General features: G+C 44.0%; 1 protein-coding gene across 6 annotated transcripts in view; it reads right to left on the reverse strand.

Annotated features, from left to right (window-relative positions):
- Positions 1-18611, reverse strand: part of ADPRM (ADP-ribose/CDP-alcohol diphosphatase, manganese dependent) — a 381091-nt gene that overhangs the window by 2586 nt on the left and 359894 nt on the right. The gene's annotated exons all lie outside the window — the stretch shown is intronic.

The raw sequence follows: 18611 nt of genomic DNA on the forward strand, positions 1-18611 counted from the left end.
ATGGATAAGGAAGATGTGGTACATATATACAACGGAATATTACTCAGCCATAAAAAAATGAAATAATGCCATTTGCAGCAACATGGATGGACCTAGAGATTGCCATACTAAGTGAAGTAAGTCAGGCAGAGAAAGACAAATATCATATGATGTCACTTATATGTGGAATCTAAAAAACTGAGACAAATGGAAAACAAATTTATGGTTACCAAAGGGGAAAGGGGGTGGGGGAGGGATAAATTAGGAGGTTGGGATTAACATATAAACACCACTATATATACAATAGATAACCAACAAGGGACCTACTGTATAGCACAGGGAATTATACTGAATATTTTGTAATAACCTATAAGGGAAAAGAATCTGAAAAGATATATATATATATATATATATATATATATATATATATATATATATATATATATATATATATAAATGAATCACTGTGCTGTACACCTGAAACTAACATGATATGGTAAATCAACTATATTATACGTCAATAAAAAAATGTTTTTTAATTACCAAATTTATTATTTGTTATCTTTAAATTTCCCAAATAATGTGTGAATACATTCTTCTTTAAGAAAAACTAAAACATTACAGATGAGACTAAAGGTCTGTAACAAGCATACCACCTCCTCCCCAGACCCACCTATACCTCCTCCTTCCCAAATACGAGGGCAAACGCTGTTTGGGGTTTGCTGCCTATTTCCCAGAGAACAGGTACGTTTTTAAAAAGATACTGAAATTCAGGACAGTCTTATTCAAAACGGTACGGCTGACAACCACTGACTGCCGCGTGGCTCCCCGTCTCCTCCCGTTCTTTTCCACCTGTCACTTAGCCTGGTCTGGTGATAAAATTCCAGGCAATGCTTGGAATGTGGACGGGCCAAGATGGCTCTTGTCAAAATGGAATAATCAGAACGCAAGAGAAAGGCTGGGCCTGGGGAAAGCACGCAGATGTCCTCACTGATGGATCCAGGCTGGACCAGGGAAATGAACAAGGAACAGCCATCACCAAGAGAAGCAGGAGGCGGTGGGGAGTGCAAAACTGGAGGAAGGATCCCGGGTGAGGGAGATGTGGAGAAGGATGACCATGGTCCTCAGGTCCAGGAGGGATGGGAGAAGCAGGGCCCTACAGGCAAAGCCATAGTCTTTGAGCAGAGCGTGGTTACGGGCATGAGTCTGCATGGTCCCAGGGGAGCGGTCTGCCTCAACCAAGACTTCCTGCCATGGACACCAGTCTATACTTTTTATTAGTAGAACCTAGATTGAGAAACACAACATCCCCAGGAGCATAGACACCCCCCTCCTTGTCCCAATTAAAGGACCTGAGGTTTTCCTTGGCAACCCTATTCGAGGTTTTTTCATCCTGATCTCTAAAGGCCCCAGAAGGTTCAGCAAGACAGAGAACAGGGAGGCGCGTGTGTGTGTGTGTGTGTGTGTGTGTGTGTGTGTGTGTGTGTGTGTGCACGTGCTGATGGAAGAGAGTCTCTTTTTCTCATGTAATAGTGACAAGCTTCTTAAATATTAATGTGCTTTTCCCTTTTGTCCGTCTGCATCCATGACCTGTTCCCTGATAGGCTCAAGGCATTAACCCACCTGGGGAAGAGAGGGGGCTGGTCCCATGGGGAGGAAAGGCATAGGGACTGTTTGGGGAGGGAGGCAAAGAGAAAGCTTCTGAGCTTCAAAATAGAGAGCTGAGCGAAGTATACAGCAGGGTTGAGAGAGGGGCACTTCTGGGAAAGGACTGATGTTCTAAATTCCCTAGCTCTCACTTAACACAGCCAGCCAGCTCCGAGAACTTTAAGTAAAGGAAGTCTGGGCAGGTAGGAAAGAAGTTAAAGAAAAACTCCCTCTTTCTGACATGAATGACTATGGGGACTTGAAGCAGAGAGAAAAGAGGAAACAGGATGGGGACAGAGACTCTTAAACAAGCAGCTTGATTTCCCCTTCTAGACCATCTCTCTATAATTATAATACACAGAATTAAGTCAACACAAGGCATCGCTGCCCAGCTAGGAAGGTGGAGTCACTGGTTGGGCTGCCAGCAGGGCTGGCTTGCTTCCCTGAAGTGCCCTTGATCCCCTGGGGTTTGGACACTGTCTCCGGAGACACAAGGCCTGCTGGGAGGAGGATGAGGTGCCCGCATGGCAGACGGTGAAGCTGGACAGGCTCGGCCAGGAGCCAGGCCAGGTGGCGGATGCAGCAAAGACACAGGGAGGAATGCAGCGTCAGCAGGAGTGGAGAGGAGGCCAAGGCAGTGGTGATGGGCCTGGGTCCCAGCCCGGCCAGGAAAGAAAAGACCCCGAGTTTCAGCCACAGGCATCCGCATCAAACACCTGCAGGGCTTCCGGAGACGGGATCATGCCAGGAACGTGCTGTGGGTTCCTTGGGGCAAATGGGAGTGCGTCCAAGTCATGGATCCTCCCCTTTATCACAAAAGTGGGGAGCGGTGATTGCTGACCTTCTGTTGTGTTTCCTGGGCCACAGATCATGGCAGCCTTGCGGGGTGGGCTGGGCCCATTCAGTTCTGTCCTCAGAGATGTCCTCTTCCTGGAATAAGAGGTGCAGAGACCTCTGGCTCTTTCCCCAGGTGCTTCCCCAGCAACCTCTCCTAACGCCTTCCCTGGGACAGGCATTTTGGACAGCTCAGTCTTTGGTGGCCTCTCCCCAGACTGAGGGTTCTTGGTCTGGGCGACCCCACTCTGTAGGACAGCTCTGCCAGCAGCCTGGGCACTCAAAATCTCCTGGTGGCATTGCAGGACCAGGACAGAGCGCACATCTCTGCTTCTTAACACGGCTCCCGCAGAGCTGCCTGATAGTGGATTGGAAACAGGCTGGAGGTGGCTCACCAGGGGCACTGGACCCTCCCAGCCATCCTTTCAGGATTTGCCAAGTAGGCAGGATGCTTCTGCCTGAGCTAAGTTGATAATCACACAGCATGGCGGGGGAGAGCTCCACTCTTAGAGGTGGCTTCCTCCAGAGCCTTCCCAGACCCTGGGCATGGAGAAGAAGGTGCACCAAAGGCTCAGCTTTTTGCCAAAGCAAGAACCAACAGAGGCCAGTCTAGAAACAAAACGAGCACTGCCAGCTTGGATTGCAGGTACCCACTTTTCCTGTAAAACAAGAGACAGGCTCAGACCTCAGGCTGGGGGCTCTAGTGACCTTGAATGATCCAAGACCATCCTGATTCCATATAACATTCTCTCTTCAAGAAAGGCCTTTCTCTCGACATATAATCAAATGCCATTATATGTTAATATCTCTGTAAGGCCTTTCATCTTTTAAAAATTCCATGTGCTCAATTTGTGTATCTTGAAACCTTCCTGTATCCACAGTTGCTGAGGCTGGGATAGGTCAGCTGGGGTGCCTTTGGAGTCCATACTTACTTATCACATCACATCATAAATAATTTTAATGGGAAAATGTTAGGTGCTATTTTCTTAAAAAGCAGGTTGGAAGTGAGTTCAAAGGAAGGAAAGATGCCATTGGCTTGGGGAATTGGTAAGGTTTCACATGTCTTCTAAATGGTAAAAACAACCAGAATAATTATGTGACCGACTATATCATGCTGCCTAAATACACACAGAAGTTTGTTCACCGTGGGATCATGAAGAGGTCTTTGAACTAAAAGTGAAGGCAAGGTACAGGGTCCTTAATCTGTAAAATGGGAAGAACTATATGGCCCTGGTGAGCCGTCTCAGGCCTGTTTCCAGGCCACTATCACGGCACTTACAGTTCTCAATTTCTATTGACACTTTGCTATAGAATGTGCTAAGAATGTGCACTTTTCAACCATCACATTGGGGTCGTATACATGTCACGTTTCTTGATTTTCTTTCTAAATTAAAAAAAAAACAACTGATCAGTTGGACCTCATAAAAACTAACTTCTGCTCTGTGAAAGCCACTCGTAAGAAAATAAAATGACAAGCTAAAGACTGGAAGAAAATATGTGCAAAGCACATATCTGACAAAGGAGTGGTATCTAGAACATACAGAGAAACTCAGAACTCAACAGCAAAAAGCAAAAAATCCAATTTGAAAATGGGCAAAATACATGAACAGGCGTTTCACTGCAGAGGATCTACAGAAGGCAAATGAACACATTAAAAGGTGTTCAGCGTCATTAGCCATTAGGGAAACACAAATTAAAACCACCGTGAGATACCACTATATTCATATCAGAATAGTTAAAATTAAGAATAGTAACCACACCAAATGCTGATGAAGATGCAGAGAAACTGGGTCACTCATCCACTGCTGGTTGGAATGTAAAATGGTACAGCCACTCTGGAAAAGGTTGGCGGTTTCTTTAAAAAGTAAACATACGATTACAAATGACCCAGAAATGCACTCTTAGGCATTTATCCCAGAGAAATGAGAACCTATGTTCACATAAACACCTGTACATGAACGTTCATAGTAACTTACTCGTAATAGCCCCAAAATTTAAAAAACCAAATGTCCTTCAATGATAAATATTTAAGTGATGGTACACATCCATATCATGAACTACTGGTCACCAATAAAAAGGAGCTAATTATTGATAGGCAACAAGCTGGATGAATCTCAAGGGAATTACACTGCATATAAAAAGCCCATCTCAAAAGGTTACATACTGCATTATTCCACTGATACAGCGTTTTTGTTTGAACAGCAAAACAACGGAAGCAACCTACATGCCAATTTGTGGGCAAGTTGTTAAAGGAATTATAGTACATTCAGAGTGGAATAGTATTCAGCCATGAAAAGTATAAGGAAGTGCTTTATATACTGATATGAAATTATCTTCAGGAAGTGAAAAAAGCAATGCAGAAGAGTATGTACAATATGTTGCCATTTCTATAACAATGGGACTACATATATGCTTGTCACTGATGGTAAATGCTTAAAATTCTACAGGAAGACTACAGAAAAGACCAATAACATTGGGTTGCCTCTGGAAAGGGAAGGTTTTTGATGAGGATCAGGGGTGGAAGGGAGACTTTTGTTTTCTTTGTGCATCATTTCAAAACTTGGAGGTTAAACCATGTGCATTAATTGCTTATTCAAAAATAAAATATATTTTTGGAAAAGAGAAGCTCTGAAAAATATCCTTTTCTAAATATAAATGATGACCAGAGTTTTTCGAGGTCCAAGGGGCCTTCACACCCCCTGCAAGTTTCTTCCTGCCCCTGCATGGCTTTCCTAGGTGATGGGCACTGCACCCGTACTGTCTGCACAGGAAGGGGAAGATGGGAGCCTTTGTTGGTGGCAGGGTGTGTGTGGGGGGGTGGTAGGGAGTGAGTTGGTGACTGTGGCATCAGGCGGAGCTGCATCTGAAAGAGGAAAAAGGTCTTTTCACCTAAAGTAATGCAATTAGGACACCTAGTGTCCAGTGACTTCTCTCACCAGACCTGTTCCCAGAACCATGTTGGCAAGGGAACAGAGAGGAGTTAAGAGCCCTTGCTGTATTTTTTTCCTCCTGTTTCATTTTTAACACTGAAATTACTCCTACCCAAGATGACTTCATCAAGTACATTTGTTGCTTCGCAAACTCAGGAGTTCTCCCTGTTGAAATCCCAAACTACCCCTGTACACAGAGGACAAGGAGAGACCCAAGAAAGAGGCAGACTGCGCCACACTGGTTAATGGCAGGTTGAATAAGCAAGGAAACTTACATACAAGGCTTGTCTGGGACGAGCAGACCTCTGCACCTGCCCGCCAGAATCTTAAACGTTTATGTAGAGGCCTTAACTGGGTTCAGTCATGCACGCCGTCCAGATGGTCTTGGCAACACATGACTCTCTCAAGGCTGAGTCCTTGAATATGGCTCCCGCTGTGGGAACGGGGGTCAGAACGTACATTCCAGGGACAGGAGGGGCGAGGAGCCTCTGACTGCCAGGGTCCAGCTTGCAGGTTCACCAGCGATCACGTCCTCTCCATGATGTCCTCCAATGGTATTTCTGAGACATCTGTTAATTTCTCCTTTACCACTGGAGTGTCTAAACAGCCAGGGAAGGCTCCAAGAGGAACACTCAAACTTCCAGGGCTGCTTTGTCCTTCCTGCAGCGCTAACCCAATTCCACGGGGGGCTCTGTAGCTCTCCTGAGGCTGGAAGCAAGAAGTGTTAGAGTCCCAACCCTCGCCCAGTGTCTGGGTCTAGGCCATGACATCCAGACATGGCTAACTGCATACTGAGATGAACAAAGGCAATTTCAAACCAACAGCTTCCTGTCATAGTCTCTATCCATTCCTCTCCTGCATCTTTCACTTTTGTACAAGACTCTGAAGCTATTTGCCCAGGAGTAGTTTGTCTCTAGTTACTCCTTCTTAAACTGTCTTCAGGGAGCTTGCTATATTTTCTGCTCTGATCTGCAAGGGAAATTCCTAAAGGCGTATTAGATCAAAGGTCACTGTGCCCACTTCCAGGGCTGCCTGGAAAGCTAGCTGGATAGACTCTTCTCTGCATCCCCCTCACATGTGTAAATCTGTGATTCAGTTTCATTATCCCGTTTTAGTCTCTGAGCAGCTATGCTGTTACTGTGGCAGAAACAAGAAACTGAAATATTCACTGATGTATTTACAGAAGATGTAATAAAATCTGGCCCCGGAGGTCAGATGGTTCGTATCCCATGGAAAGTAGTACGTGCATGGGCATCAGGATTAAATACATATATTATACTAGGGTTTCAGCTCATTTGCCTAATATATTTGAAAATGACTCAATTTATTGCAAACTAAGATTTAGGAAGCTCAGTTTACAGGTTGACAAATTAGCATTTGTCTGCACATATTTCACTATTTTGCATAATTAATTCCTCCCCATAGTACACAGGCATTTTCCTCTACAACAAAACCAGCCTATTTCTTGTTCCCTTCCTGTTAGCATCATGTAAATGGTATTTATTCAGAAGATGCATATTCTTTTCCAAAGCATCCCTTGGAACATGACTGAGATTTTCATCCCAATCATTATCAGCTGTTTATTACCCAGCTTCCCAAATCTCGGTCACAAAAAAAAATTAGAAAAGGAAAAGTTGAGTCATAAAAAACAAAGAGAGTGCCAATGAAATGGATTCTCCTGATTCAGATTGACTGGGTGTATCAGTTAGCATTACGAGGACCAGAGAAGAAAAACGCTAATTAATACTGGCTTTAACAATAGAGAAGATATACTGATTCATTTGCCTGAAAAATCCACAGGTAGAGCAGCTGAATAACGTCACCAAGGGCTTTTTTTGTTTTTCACAATGTTCTCTTCAGAGTTGTCTTCTCCTAAGGCTGGCTCTCTTCTTCACTCTAGGATCACTTTCAAGAGCTACATAGTTCCCACCAATAAAAGAGATGCCGTCTTTATTCCCAGCAAAAGTCCTAGGTATGACTCTAATTGGATGGCTACAGTCACATGCCCAACATTGAGCCAATCACTGTGGTCAGGCAGAACAAATGCTCTGATTGGTCAGTCATATGCTTTCTCTCTATAACTGGGGTAAAATCAGCTTCCCTAGACCAACATGCATCCCCAACCAAAACTGGGAGCTGTTAGAAAGAAAGAAGTAAGGGGGGGTGGTGGTGAGGTAGACAAGGAAGCTACCAAAAAAAAAATTTACTAAAGTAAAGAATGGGAAATCTAAACTGGAGAAAAATCTGAATTTCTTTAAAAGTATTCTGTAGTGCAGTTTATTTCTTTCACATACATGCAGTAAGTCAAATGAGGCCAACAAAGTGTTGACAGGCACTCACTTGAATGAACAGACATGGCTGCTTGGCAATGAGCCTCTCAATTACATTTAAGCACACCAATCTTCTTTTGTTTTTTAATTTGGTACTTATATAGAGTTTGTTCTTTGAAGGCAGGCCCACCAGACGTTTTATGAAGTACAGCTCATTGTTTTGTATTTGAAAACTTGAGATTGCTGCAGCAGGAATGGAAATGCCTGGCAGTTGAGGCCTTGAGTGGAACAGGAAAGAGGCACAGCTGCTTACTGCCCTTCCTTCTCTCTTGTAAAATTGGGCAAAGCAAGGAGTATGGAAGACCCAGCTAAGAAAGTCTGTGATGCAGAATGCACAAGGACAGCAGGTCTGGATTTCCACCAGGGAAGTATTTGAGATGTTCTGGCATAGCAACCATCTTTAGCAGTGTAAACATAATATCTCAATGAGTTTAAATTATTGTTCACATGGAAAACCCTTTCCTGACTGGAAATAGCAGGAAAGAGATGATACTTAGTGGGAATGACCAAGTCTTTTTTCTGCAGTGGAACTTGTGTAACTTCACAATCACTGACTAAGCAGAAATTGCAAGGATGCATCTGATTCTCTCCCTCCTCCTCCTCCTCCTCCTTCGCCCATGGCAGACATAACTAATCAATCACACACATTCCCTCTAAGCTTAGAAACGGCTTCACAATCTCTCTTGACAAAGTGCTCCAGGGAGCCACTACCAATTGATCAGACTTGGAAATAGAGATAAAACCTGCTTGACATAACAAATTTTAGCCTGATCCTTTCCCATTTTCATTTTCTGTGATGTTTCTCCTATGGAGGTGATCCATTTGGGGGCTCATTTATTCCCTCAGCTGAATTGAGGGACCTATGAGTCCTCTTCTCCCTGACGTAAGCCTTCTCTCCTCATTGTTCTCAGGTACCTCTTACAGGAGCATTTCCCCAAGGATTATTTTAAAGCATACCAAATCGTCCCCAGATCACTCCTTATTTTATAATCTGTAACTGTCAGTGATTGATTGATTTGCCTATATTTATTTTTTCTTTATTGGTAACTGCCATACACTCCTTTCTTTGGGGTTCTTCTCTCTGCACTGAAGTACAGAAAAGGATGAAGCTGCATAATACCCCTTTTTAAAAGTTCCCTCCTTGGGCTTCCCTGGTGGCGCAGTGGTTGAGAGTCTGCCTGCCGATGGAGGGGACACGGGTTCGTGCCTCGGTCCGGGAAGATCCCACATGCCGCGGAGCGGCTGGGCCCGTGAGCCATGGCCGCTGAGCCTGAGCGTCCGGAGCCTATGCTCCGCAACGGGAGAGACCATGACAGTGAGAACTCTGCGTACCAAAATAAATAAATAAATAAATAAAAGTCCCCTCCTCATCTTAAATAAATACACCCAGCTTTTCAGGTGAAGTAAGGTTTACTTTGTGTAATTTGTACCTGTTGTTTCTTAGTGTGAAGTCAATGACCCACCTGAATCAAAATTTACTAGGGTGAGTTTCTTATTAGAAATGGTATTTCTGAACCTCACTCCAAAGCCAACAAAGCAGAATTTCTAGTGACCTGATTTTTTTAGCCAATTCCCGAGGTGACTCTTAGGCCCGTTAAAGTTTGAAAATAACTGCTATGGGAACCAGACAGGGGGTTGGGGAGAAATCGTGGTAAGCTTATCTAGACAGAAAGAGTCTTAAAAGTTTTTAACAGTGGTATCTCCTGAGCTCTATTGATTTTTAGATGGAGCTATGTCTGATCCTTCTTAAGCTTTTACTGACTCATTTCTTGTGATTCTGCCCTGAAAGTCAGACTAGAACATAGCCAGATTAAGAGGCAGGTCAATGCAACACCTGTATGGGACATCAGTCTAAGACTGTCACTAAAACGTCACTGACAATAAGTGGAGAATACCGTATTTACAACTCAACTGCACATGAGCTGGAAGGAATATTCGGATGAGTTGCTTTGGGAGCAAAATTCCAAGAAGCTTGTCCAAATATAATAAAAATAACAACAATAATGATAATGATGATGATGATGATAATAATAGTCCCTGGCCTTCCAAGGAAGTTGAGTGTGGTAAACTGTAGGGCTGCATGGAATATCTGAGGTTTGGGCCAGAGCTGAATGGTCTGGATGAGAGAACAGGTGAGGGCCCAGCCTGTGGCCTTGCACCCCTGCTTCACCACCTATATAATCAATCATGTCTATAAATAAATGGACCAACAGATACTCAAATTATAACAGATTTAAGAGGTACCCCACTTGTAACCCTCCCAGGAAACCTGTCTATTTCAGGTGGCCGGTCAAAACTGTCCAATTCTTTCATTTTCCATTTTAATCCTCAGGAATTTTTCTCCCAGGTCCCCATCCCCTTCTCTCCAAAGTCAGCCCCTCAGACTTTAGAGACCACAGGATTCGTGCATTAAAATTTGCATCTCTGAAGAAACTTCTGCGGAGCTTGACAAGCAACCAGAGGTAATAGAAGTCTTCTGGCTTCACACAGAAGTCATCCCAGGCAGTTCCCTAGTACATTTACCGGTGCCTCACGGCGGCCTTTGAACCCAGCATACAACCCATAGTGAACTTGTCTGATGTCCCTCCACTTGGAAAGATATATCTCCTCTCCTCCACCTAGTCAAGCAAGAAGTCAGTTATTTTCTGCTGCCCTGCCCTCCTCCACCAAAGAGGATAACATAAAATATAAATTCTTCAAATTCACAGAAACATTAAATACTTACCTCCATGGTTTTCAGGCCACAAAACCCTGTGTCATTTTTTTCCCTGTTGTCTGATGCGGCCCTTTATGCTGCTTCAGTGCATGTGTGAGAGGCGAGGCCAGCCTGTGACAACGTGGGGAAGCACAGTACTCTCCTTTGGGAATATTCATTTAACTGTGTTTTTGCATGAATTTCCCCCACCTAATTATTTTTATGAGATATTAGCAGATGGTGCATTCTTCACTTGCCCAATACTGCTAAACTATCTAAAATACATGAGCTCTTATCACTGAGTTCTATTTAGGAATTTACTAAGTTTCTGTTTCAAGATGGAAGCCTAAGCATGTGTTGCTACTTCCATATTCTTTCAAGTTTACATTGAAATTACACACACACACACACACACACACACACACACACCCCCTATAACAGAGCGGGGGAAAAGAAATAGATACCATCAGTAACTCTTAAATTTTGGGGACTGTCTGGAGGATACAATATAGTCTTCACCTGATTCACAGAGAAAAATGAGAAGAAACCACAGCCCAAGGCACCAGAGTTAAACATCGGTCTTCTCAGAGGAGCCCAGAGAAGGCCCACGTTAGCGTCCCCAGGTGCAAGCGTGGGCCAGAGGTCATCTTCAAGGTTTTTATTGAAGAACTGCATTTTAAAGCCTACGGCAGTAGGTCCTTTTCTCTTCAGCAGAGTTGCTGGCAGCTATGGCTTTTACATTCAGGCCAAAGCCTGGAAACTGCTTTCTAGAGAAAGTAGTTGATCTGTTACTACAAGAAATGGGTGATCTATTATCATTGCTTCGTAACAAACCACTCTGAAATTTAAGAGTTAAAAAGCATTATGTATTATCATCTCTCATCTTCCTGTGGGTTGACTGGGCTCAGCTCGACGGTCTGTCTCTCGTGGGTGAGCAGGGAGATGGAGTCATCTAAAGGTTTCCTCATTTGTGTCTCGCACCTGGCACAAGCCATCCGAGTGGCTTGGGTATCTGGGGCCTGGCCCAGTGTCTGTCTCTCCAAACAACCTCTCCACGTGGCTAGCGCTGGCTTCCTCACAGCATGGTCGTCTGCCAGGAGTTGGACTTCTTACATGCCACATCTGACTTTCCCCAGAGCTCATGCTCTAAGAAACAGGAAGTGACAGCTGGCCCAGGCCCAGAACTGATTATGTCCCTTCAGTTAATATTCTGTGGATCGACATCATCATAGATCCCTACAGACTCAAGGAAAGTGGGGATCCAACTGCACCTTTCAGGGGGAGAAGTGAACAAATGACTTACATCCATCCTACCCTAGAAGAGTTCCTGGCAAGGGTGTTGGAGACTGCCAGAGAAACAGAAAAATTGAAACACTCAAAGGCTCCATGCTCCGGGCTTTGCACGGACAGTTATGGGGGTCCCTACCCTGCTTTCATCTTCCTGGTCCCCAAACATGAAAAGAGAGCCTGCCTATAATTATGCTTGCTGACTGAAACCTCACATTTGGTCTTTCTATTTAAGAAAAAGGCCTGTTATGAAAGAGACATATACAACTGCTGAGGAAAGGCACACCAATTGTCTGCACATGTCAGAGTAGCCTGTCATTAAAAAGAAACAAAAAAAAGCTCTTGCAAACAAAGACTGCAAGGTATTAAAAAAACTCAGAAGCATGAAAGAGAAAGAGAAGGATCATTAAACACAAACTAAATAATCCCAGAGGAGGGAAAAAAGAGATCATTCAGGAAAAAGATGAGAACTATTTAAAAACATTCTGATTTCTGCCTACAGGTTTGGGCAGATACCGTAACCACAAATTAAGGGCAGTCTCTTTTGCAAAGGTACCAATCAGAGAGTAAGAAAAAATGTTTCAAAATGAAGATATTACTGCAAAAGTAAAGATTTCACTAGATAGGTTGAATAATAAATTGGACAAAGATTAAGATTAGGTTTTTGATCTGGGAAGTAAAATCAAAGGAATCTCTCAGAACTGGGAGCAAAAAGATAAATAAAATATATGGGAAAAGTTAGGAAACACAAATGTCAAATCTAGGAGGCCTGACAGCAATCTAGTAGATTTCTTAGATGGAGAGAACAGAAGCATAAGAAGATAAAACATAATTACAGACATTAAAGAAAAAAATAAAACTCCCTGAACTGAGAGTAGACGTGACTCTTAATACTGAGCATCTCCTGAGTATGGAGAAGGATAAATGAGAAAATAACTCACATATAGATGTATCATGCTGAAATTTCCTAACTCAAAGCATTAAGTGAATGTCCTTAAAGCTTCCAGAGAGAAAAGAGAGGTCACACCCAGGGAAAGATGAACATATTAATATGCACTTCTGAGCAGCAACACTGAGCTATGTTAGAGGAGCAATATATTCAAATTTCTAAGAAGAAACTATATTGGATCTGGAATTCTATACCCAGCTAAGCTATCAATAAAATGCAGAGATTAGAAAAGAAAAGAAGATGTTTATGGCCAAACAAGGATGCAGCAAGTGTATCGCCTGTATTTCTAATATGTGAAGAGATGGCTTACCAAAGTCCTCCTACAAAATGCAGAGCAACTATGGGAGGAAGGCCAGCACGAAACATACATTGTAGATGCAGCTGAGCATCATTCAGAAGTAAATGAAGCAAGAAAGACATTAACAGACAGTACATTGGACTGGAGTGCTTGGAAATTATACAGAAAAGATGGGTAAATATGATTACCCAAACTTTTAAAAGTTTAAAAAAACAAAACTAAGTTTGAAATATACGTAGCAAACCAGGAAAATATTTGCACCACCTGTAACAAAGGACTAATATTCTTAGTATGGAAAGTGCTTTTTAAGACAATTTTAAAAATGGAATAGAAATAGAAAAATGGGCAAATATCATGAATGGGCAAGTCACAAAGGAAAGAAAGAAATGAAACCAGATAAAAGGTGACTGGGATGTAGTGAATGTTTGAGTTCCCCCCCCCCAAAATACACGTATTGAAATCCTAACCCCCAACATGATGGAATTAAAATGTGGGGCCTTTGGGAGGTAATGAAGTCAGGAAGGTGGACACCCATGATGGGATATGCATCCTTAAAAAGGAGACTCCACCAACAAGGACCTACTGTAGAGCACAGGGAACTATACTCAGTATTTTGTGATAAGCTATAAGGGAAAAGGATCTGAAAAAGGATATATATACATATATATATATATATGAATGAATCATTTTGGTATGTACTTGAAACCAACACAACATTATAAATCAACTATATTTTGATTTAAAAAGTTATTATTAAAAAAAAGGAGACCTCAGAGAGCTCTCTCCCACTTCACTGGTGAGGACACAGTGAGAAGACAGCCACGCATAAACCAGGAAGCCGGCTCTCACCAGACACCGAATCCGTCAGCACCTTGATCTTAGATTTCTTAGTCTCCAGAACTGTGAGAAAATACATTTGTTGTTCAAGCCACCCAGTCGATGGTATTTTTGTTTAGCAGCCCAAACAGACTAAGACAGTGACAGTCTCTGGATTTCCCACAGGGCTGCTCCTCCCTAGAAATTCGGCCTGAAAAGAATGATTCCATTCACTCCCCAGGGCTCACGTGGATGGGTGGATCGGGAGTGCGGGGGAGTGTTGACTTTTCAAGGGAGACCGTGCTTACAGGTAGAGGGCAGGGTACTTTTTTTTTTTTTTTTTAACAGTTACCATGTGTGAAACTTCGGAGAAAGAGAAGTTAGGCTAAGGGAAATTTTTCGGGAGTTTGCTCTGCTAAGTACGTATGTGTTTAATAATTATCACGTTTATTCCTCATTATGACCTCCTGAGAAAGACAGCTTGCTTAGCAGTAGGACATTGGTGAGTTCTGAATAGCAATCAGCTTTATTTTTCCCATTTGTGCTCCAACCACACTCTGCCCTTTTCCTCAGCCACAATGTGGGCCAATTGTATCCCTTTCTGGTTGCTTTGGGTTATCAAAATTCCATCTGGTTTAAAGCTTTACTCAAATCTCCTATTTTAAATTCATAATCAGCTTTGGGTTCTCATTGTGGTTAGTGGGAAGGGGTCTACTCTTTCACTCTTGTCTTGCAGTGCAGGGTAGGGCCATGGTCTCCTTCTGGGTTCTCTTCTCCCCACTACGTTTCCAGGCTTCATTCCTCTAGGAAGACAGAGAGGAAGGAGAGGGACATTGGAGTTGACTTTACCTAACTGTGAATCCACCTCATTCTATCTGGTGTGTTTTTGGTCTCCAGAAATGTGCTGGCCTCCGTGTAGATGCAGGTGAGGTTTTCTTGGGACGGTGCGCAACGACATCACAGCCTCTGTAGTCACCCACCTCTTCCTTGTTTCCCTTTGCACCTGCCAGTGGTCCACACCCTCAGCCTCTCTCCTGATGGTCTCGGGTGGCCTCGGCCTGCAGCGGATTTCAGTTCCCAGAGATGGAAGTCAGGCCGCGGCAGTGAGAGCACTGAATCCTAGCCACTAGACCAATGGCCAGTGACAAGGCCCTGGCCTGCACGGCTTTGCAGAAATGAATTCCCACAAAGATGGAAAATAGTAAACAAGTAAAGTGTTTATTAGGAGGAAAAAGAGTACGTGTGGATAGACACACGGGCAGACTCAGGGAGAGAGAGTCGCACCCTTGTGGTGGTTTGAATAACTTCTGTGGCTCATTTTTTCCGGGTTTCCTTTGGCGAATCATCTTCCTTTGCCTGGTTTTGAGTCCGTATTTAGTATATCTCAGGGCCCTCCCATGTGTGCAGGCACATCTCTTAGCCAAGATGGATTCTAGAGAAGAGGCCTATGGGTAAGTTGACATCACTTACTATGGGGTGGCGCCCCCTCCTTTTTTGACCTCCAAGCAACCTTTCTGCACATGTGTACTCGGGAAGGTCTCCTTGACTTCGAGAATGAGGAATACGTGGTCTTTTATCTCTTATCTGGACAGGGCTCAGCTTCTCCTCCGTTCTGCTATTTCATAGTATCTGCCCACAGGGGACGAACTGCTGCTCAGCCTGGGGCCCATCTATCTCCTGCCTTACTGATGGGTATCGCTGAGCTTGCCTGGTTGAGCTCTGAGCAGTCCTCAGGGCTTGCCTACTCTGCTAACTTAGGCAGGCCTCTGTGTGATGCCCTGGGATGGCTAAGTGCCTCTTCTCGTTCTTGGAGGTCCCTGGAGTTCCGGGCTGCAGCCCCTCCATCCTCTGGTAGGCACACTAGACCACAGTCCCCACTGCCCATCTGCTGAGGGCTTCTCCCGCAAGCTTCCTGCCTTTAGAAATGCCCATAGAAGGGGGTGTCTGTCACTGAGCTCATATCACTCCCAGGGACACGGTCACCTTCTCCCAAGAATCGTCTCATGGTGCCCTGCTCCGAGGGTGGCATCCAGCCCGGGAGTAGCACGCCTGACTCTCCTTCCTGCTGGGACTGGAGATCTCTCCTAGTGATGCTTTTGGAGCCCTCTTCCCAGCCTCTCAATGGGTTTTTTGGTTTTTTCGAGTAGGGAGGGAATAAGCTCCCTGCCCCCATGAGAAGAAGTAACGCCCCCACCACCCCGCACCTCCTACAGAGACACAACTTCAAAACTCTGACCATTTTCCTGCCCATCCCTTTTTGCTACACCTCCCGTTCACACACTTCAGTGCATGAGAGTTTCCAGCTTTGCTGGATGAAGCTCCAAACCACAGGACATCACCCAGCTCCCAGGCTGCGTCCCATCTGCCAGTCCCACCTCGCAGCTACCCACTGGTTTTGCCAGGGATTTCTAAAGCAGGCTGTGGTGATGCAGAAGAGAAAAGCCACACCCGCCTCTGAAATGTCGGAATACTTTCTTGACTACGGCCATTCATACACTGAAAACGGTTTCATTCAGATTTTGTTTTAGCCTCTCTTTACATGAGAGGCTAATGCTTTACATGAGAGGCTTGAAAGGACAAGAGCATTAATTAACATACGACTTGATGGAAAACTATAAATAGAAATCAAAACAAAAGTCTAACCTTTAAAGGGTTCAAATTTAAAATCTCTGAGAAAGTGAGTGATTATTTTATTGATGTAGTTTCTCCACCAGCTCTCAGAACCTGCAGGTGTTAAATGAGCTGCACAAGAATTTCTCTCTGCTTCCGAGCCTGCGGTAGAAACATGCTAATGAGAATTAGAGGAAATTAATGGGAGAGGGACTAGGAGGCCACAGGAGAAGTTCAGCACAGCTTCCTGTGTGGTAAATTTTCAGAAAAGCTGCTGTAATTTACCATGACCCAGGAGCTTATAAGTAAAAACAAAAAACAGGAAAACAAAAAATGTGCAAAGCTACACCCTTAATCGTACATTTCTCCTAACACACAATCCTAAAAAATGCTAACGACAAGGTCAGTTTCAAAAGGGCTATTGCATGGACTTCCCTGGTGGTGCAGTGGTTAAGAATCCACCTGCCAACGCAGAGGACACGGGTTCGAGCCTTGGTCCGGGAAGATCCCACACGCCGTGGAGCAACTAAACCCGTGCGCCACAACTACTGAGCCTGCACTCTAGAGCCCTCGAGGCACAACTACTGACGCCCACATGCCTAGAGCCCGTGCTGCGCAACAAGAGAAACCACTGCAATGAGAAGCCCGTGCATCTCAATGAAGAGTAGCCTGCACTCACCGCAACTAGAGAAAGCCCGTGTGCAGCAATGAAGACCCAACACAGACAAAAATAAATAAATTAATTAATTAATTAAATTAAAAAGAAAAAGAGCTATTGCCAGCCCCCGGCCCCCACAAAAACAACAACAATAAAACGGGAGCACTGTGAAGCAGGACCCATACCTTAGTGTCCCCAAAACTAAACAAAAGGAGAGTAAGATCGATGTCAACAGTGATGGTGATATAATTATTATGTAAATTCTGACTCCAGCAGGAAAGATGGGGCTAATGCTACATCTTTAGCAAGCAAAAGGTTTATAGTTTATTTGGTCCAAACGTCTCATTTTACAGATAAAGAACCTGAGGTCCAAGAGGTTAAGATGGCACCTAATCTTTTTTCTTTTAACTTTTTATTTTGTATTGGAGTATAGCCAATTAACAATGTTGTGATAGTTCCAGGTGCACAGCAAAGCGACTCGGCCATACATATCCATTCTCCCCCAGACTCCCCTCCCATCCAGGCTGCCACATAACACTGAGCAGAGTTCCCTGTGCTATACAGTAGGTCCTTGTTGGTTATCCTTTTTAAATATAGCAGTGTGTACATGTCAATCCCAAACTCCCTAACTATCCCTTCCCTGCACCCTTCCCCGCCGGTAACCATAAATTCATTCTCTAAGTCTGTGAGTCCGTTTCTGTTTTGTAAATACGTTCAGTTGTATCATTTCTTTTTAGATTCTGCATATAAGTGATATCATACGATATTTCTCTTTCTCCATCTGACTTACTTCACTCAGTATGACAGTCTCTAGGTAGGACGGTATCTAATCTTAATGGACTTGAATTCATGCCTAGATGTCAAATCTACTAAGTTATATCGATACAGACATTGACAGGGATAATAATATTAGCTCTGAAACTGGTCCACGGATGTCAATGACCAAAACAGTCGTGTAAAAATTAATGATCAGGGACTTCCCTGGTGGTCCAGTGGTTCAGACTCCACTCTCCCAAAGCAGGGGGCCTGGGTTCGATCCCTGGTCAGGGAACTAGATCCCACGTGCATGCCACAACTAAAAGAGTCTGCACGTGGCAATGAAGATCCCGCATGCAGCAACTAAGACCCGGCGCAGCCAAATATATAAATATTTTAGAAAAGAATTAATGAGCAGAAACTTCAATTAAATAGAGTTGGGAGACCAGAAGGGGGCGCTCTCAAGCCCTGTGAGGACAGCAGAGCCCAACAGGAAGAAGAAAGACTCGTCTTCTTTCCTGGCCAGGACTCAGACAATGACAAGTCTTGAAAAACTCTTTGTCTACTATCACCCTCCCAACTTCCTTTCCGTTCTATAAAAGCGTTCTCCTCTCCTTGCTGTACAGGTCCTTACAGGCGGCTCGCCGTGGTTGCAGACCCCGAACTGCAGTTTTCTGCTGACCCTGAATAAACCCATCTTTGCTACAGAACTATCTGTCTGTCTCTTTGTTTCAGGTCAACAGTGGTGACCTAATCCGAAGGCCAGCACTCATTTCATTATTAGTATTCCACTAAATTTGGTCTGGCGAACATTCATGGAAC

This window comes from Tursiops truncatus, chromosome 20 (genome assembly GCF_011762595.2).
Source record: "Tursiops truncatus isolate mTurTru1 chromosome 20, mTurTru1.mat.Y, whole genome shotgun sequence".
Lineage (NCBI taxonomy): Eukaryota > Metazoa > Chordata > Mammalia > Artiodactyla > Delphinidae > Tursiops > Tursiops truncatus.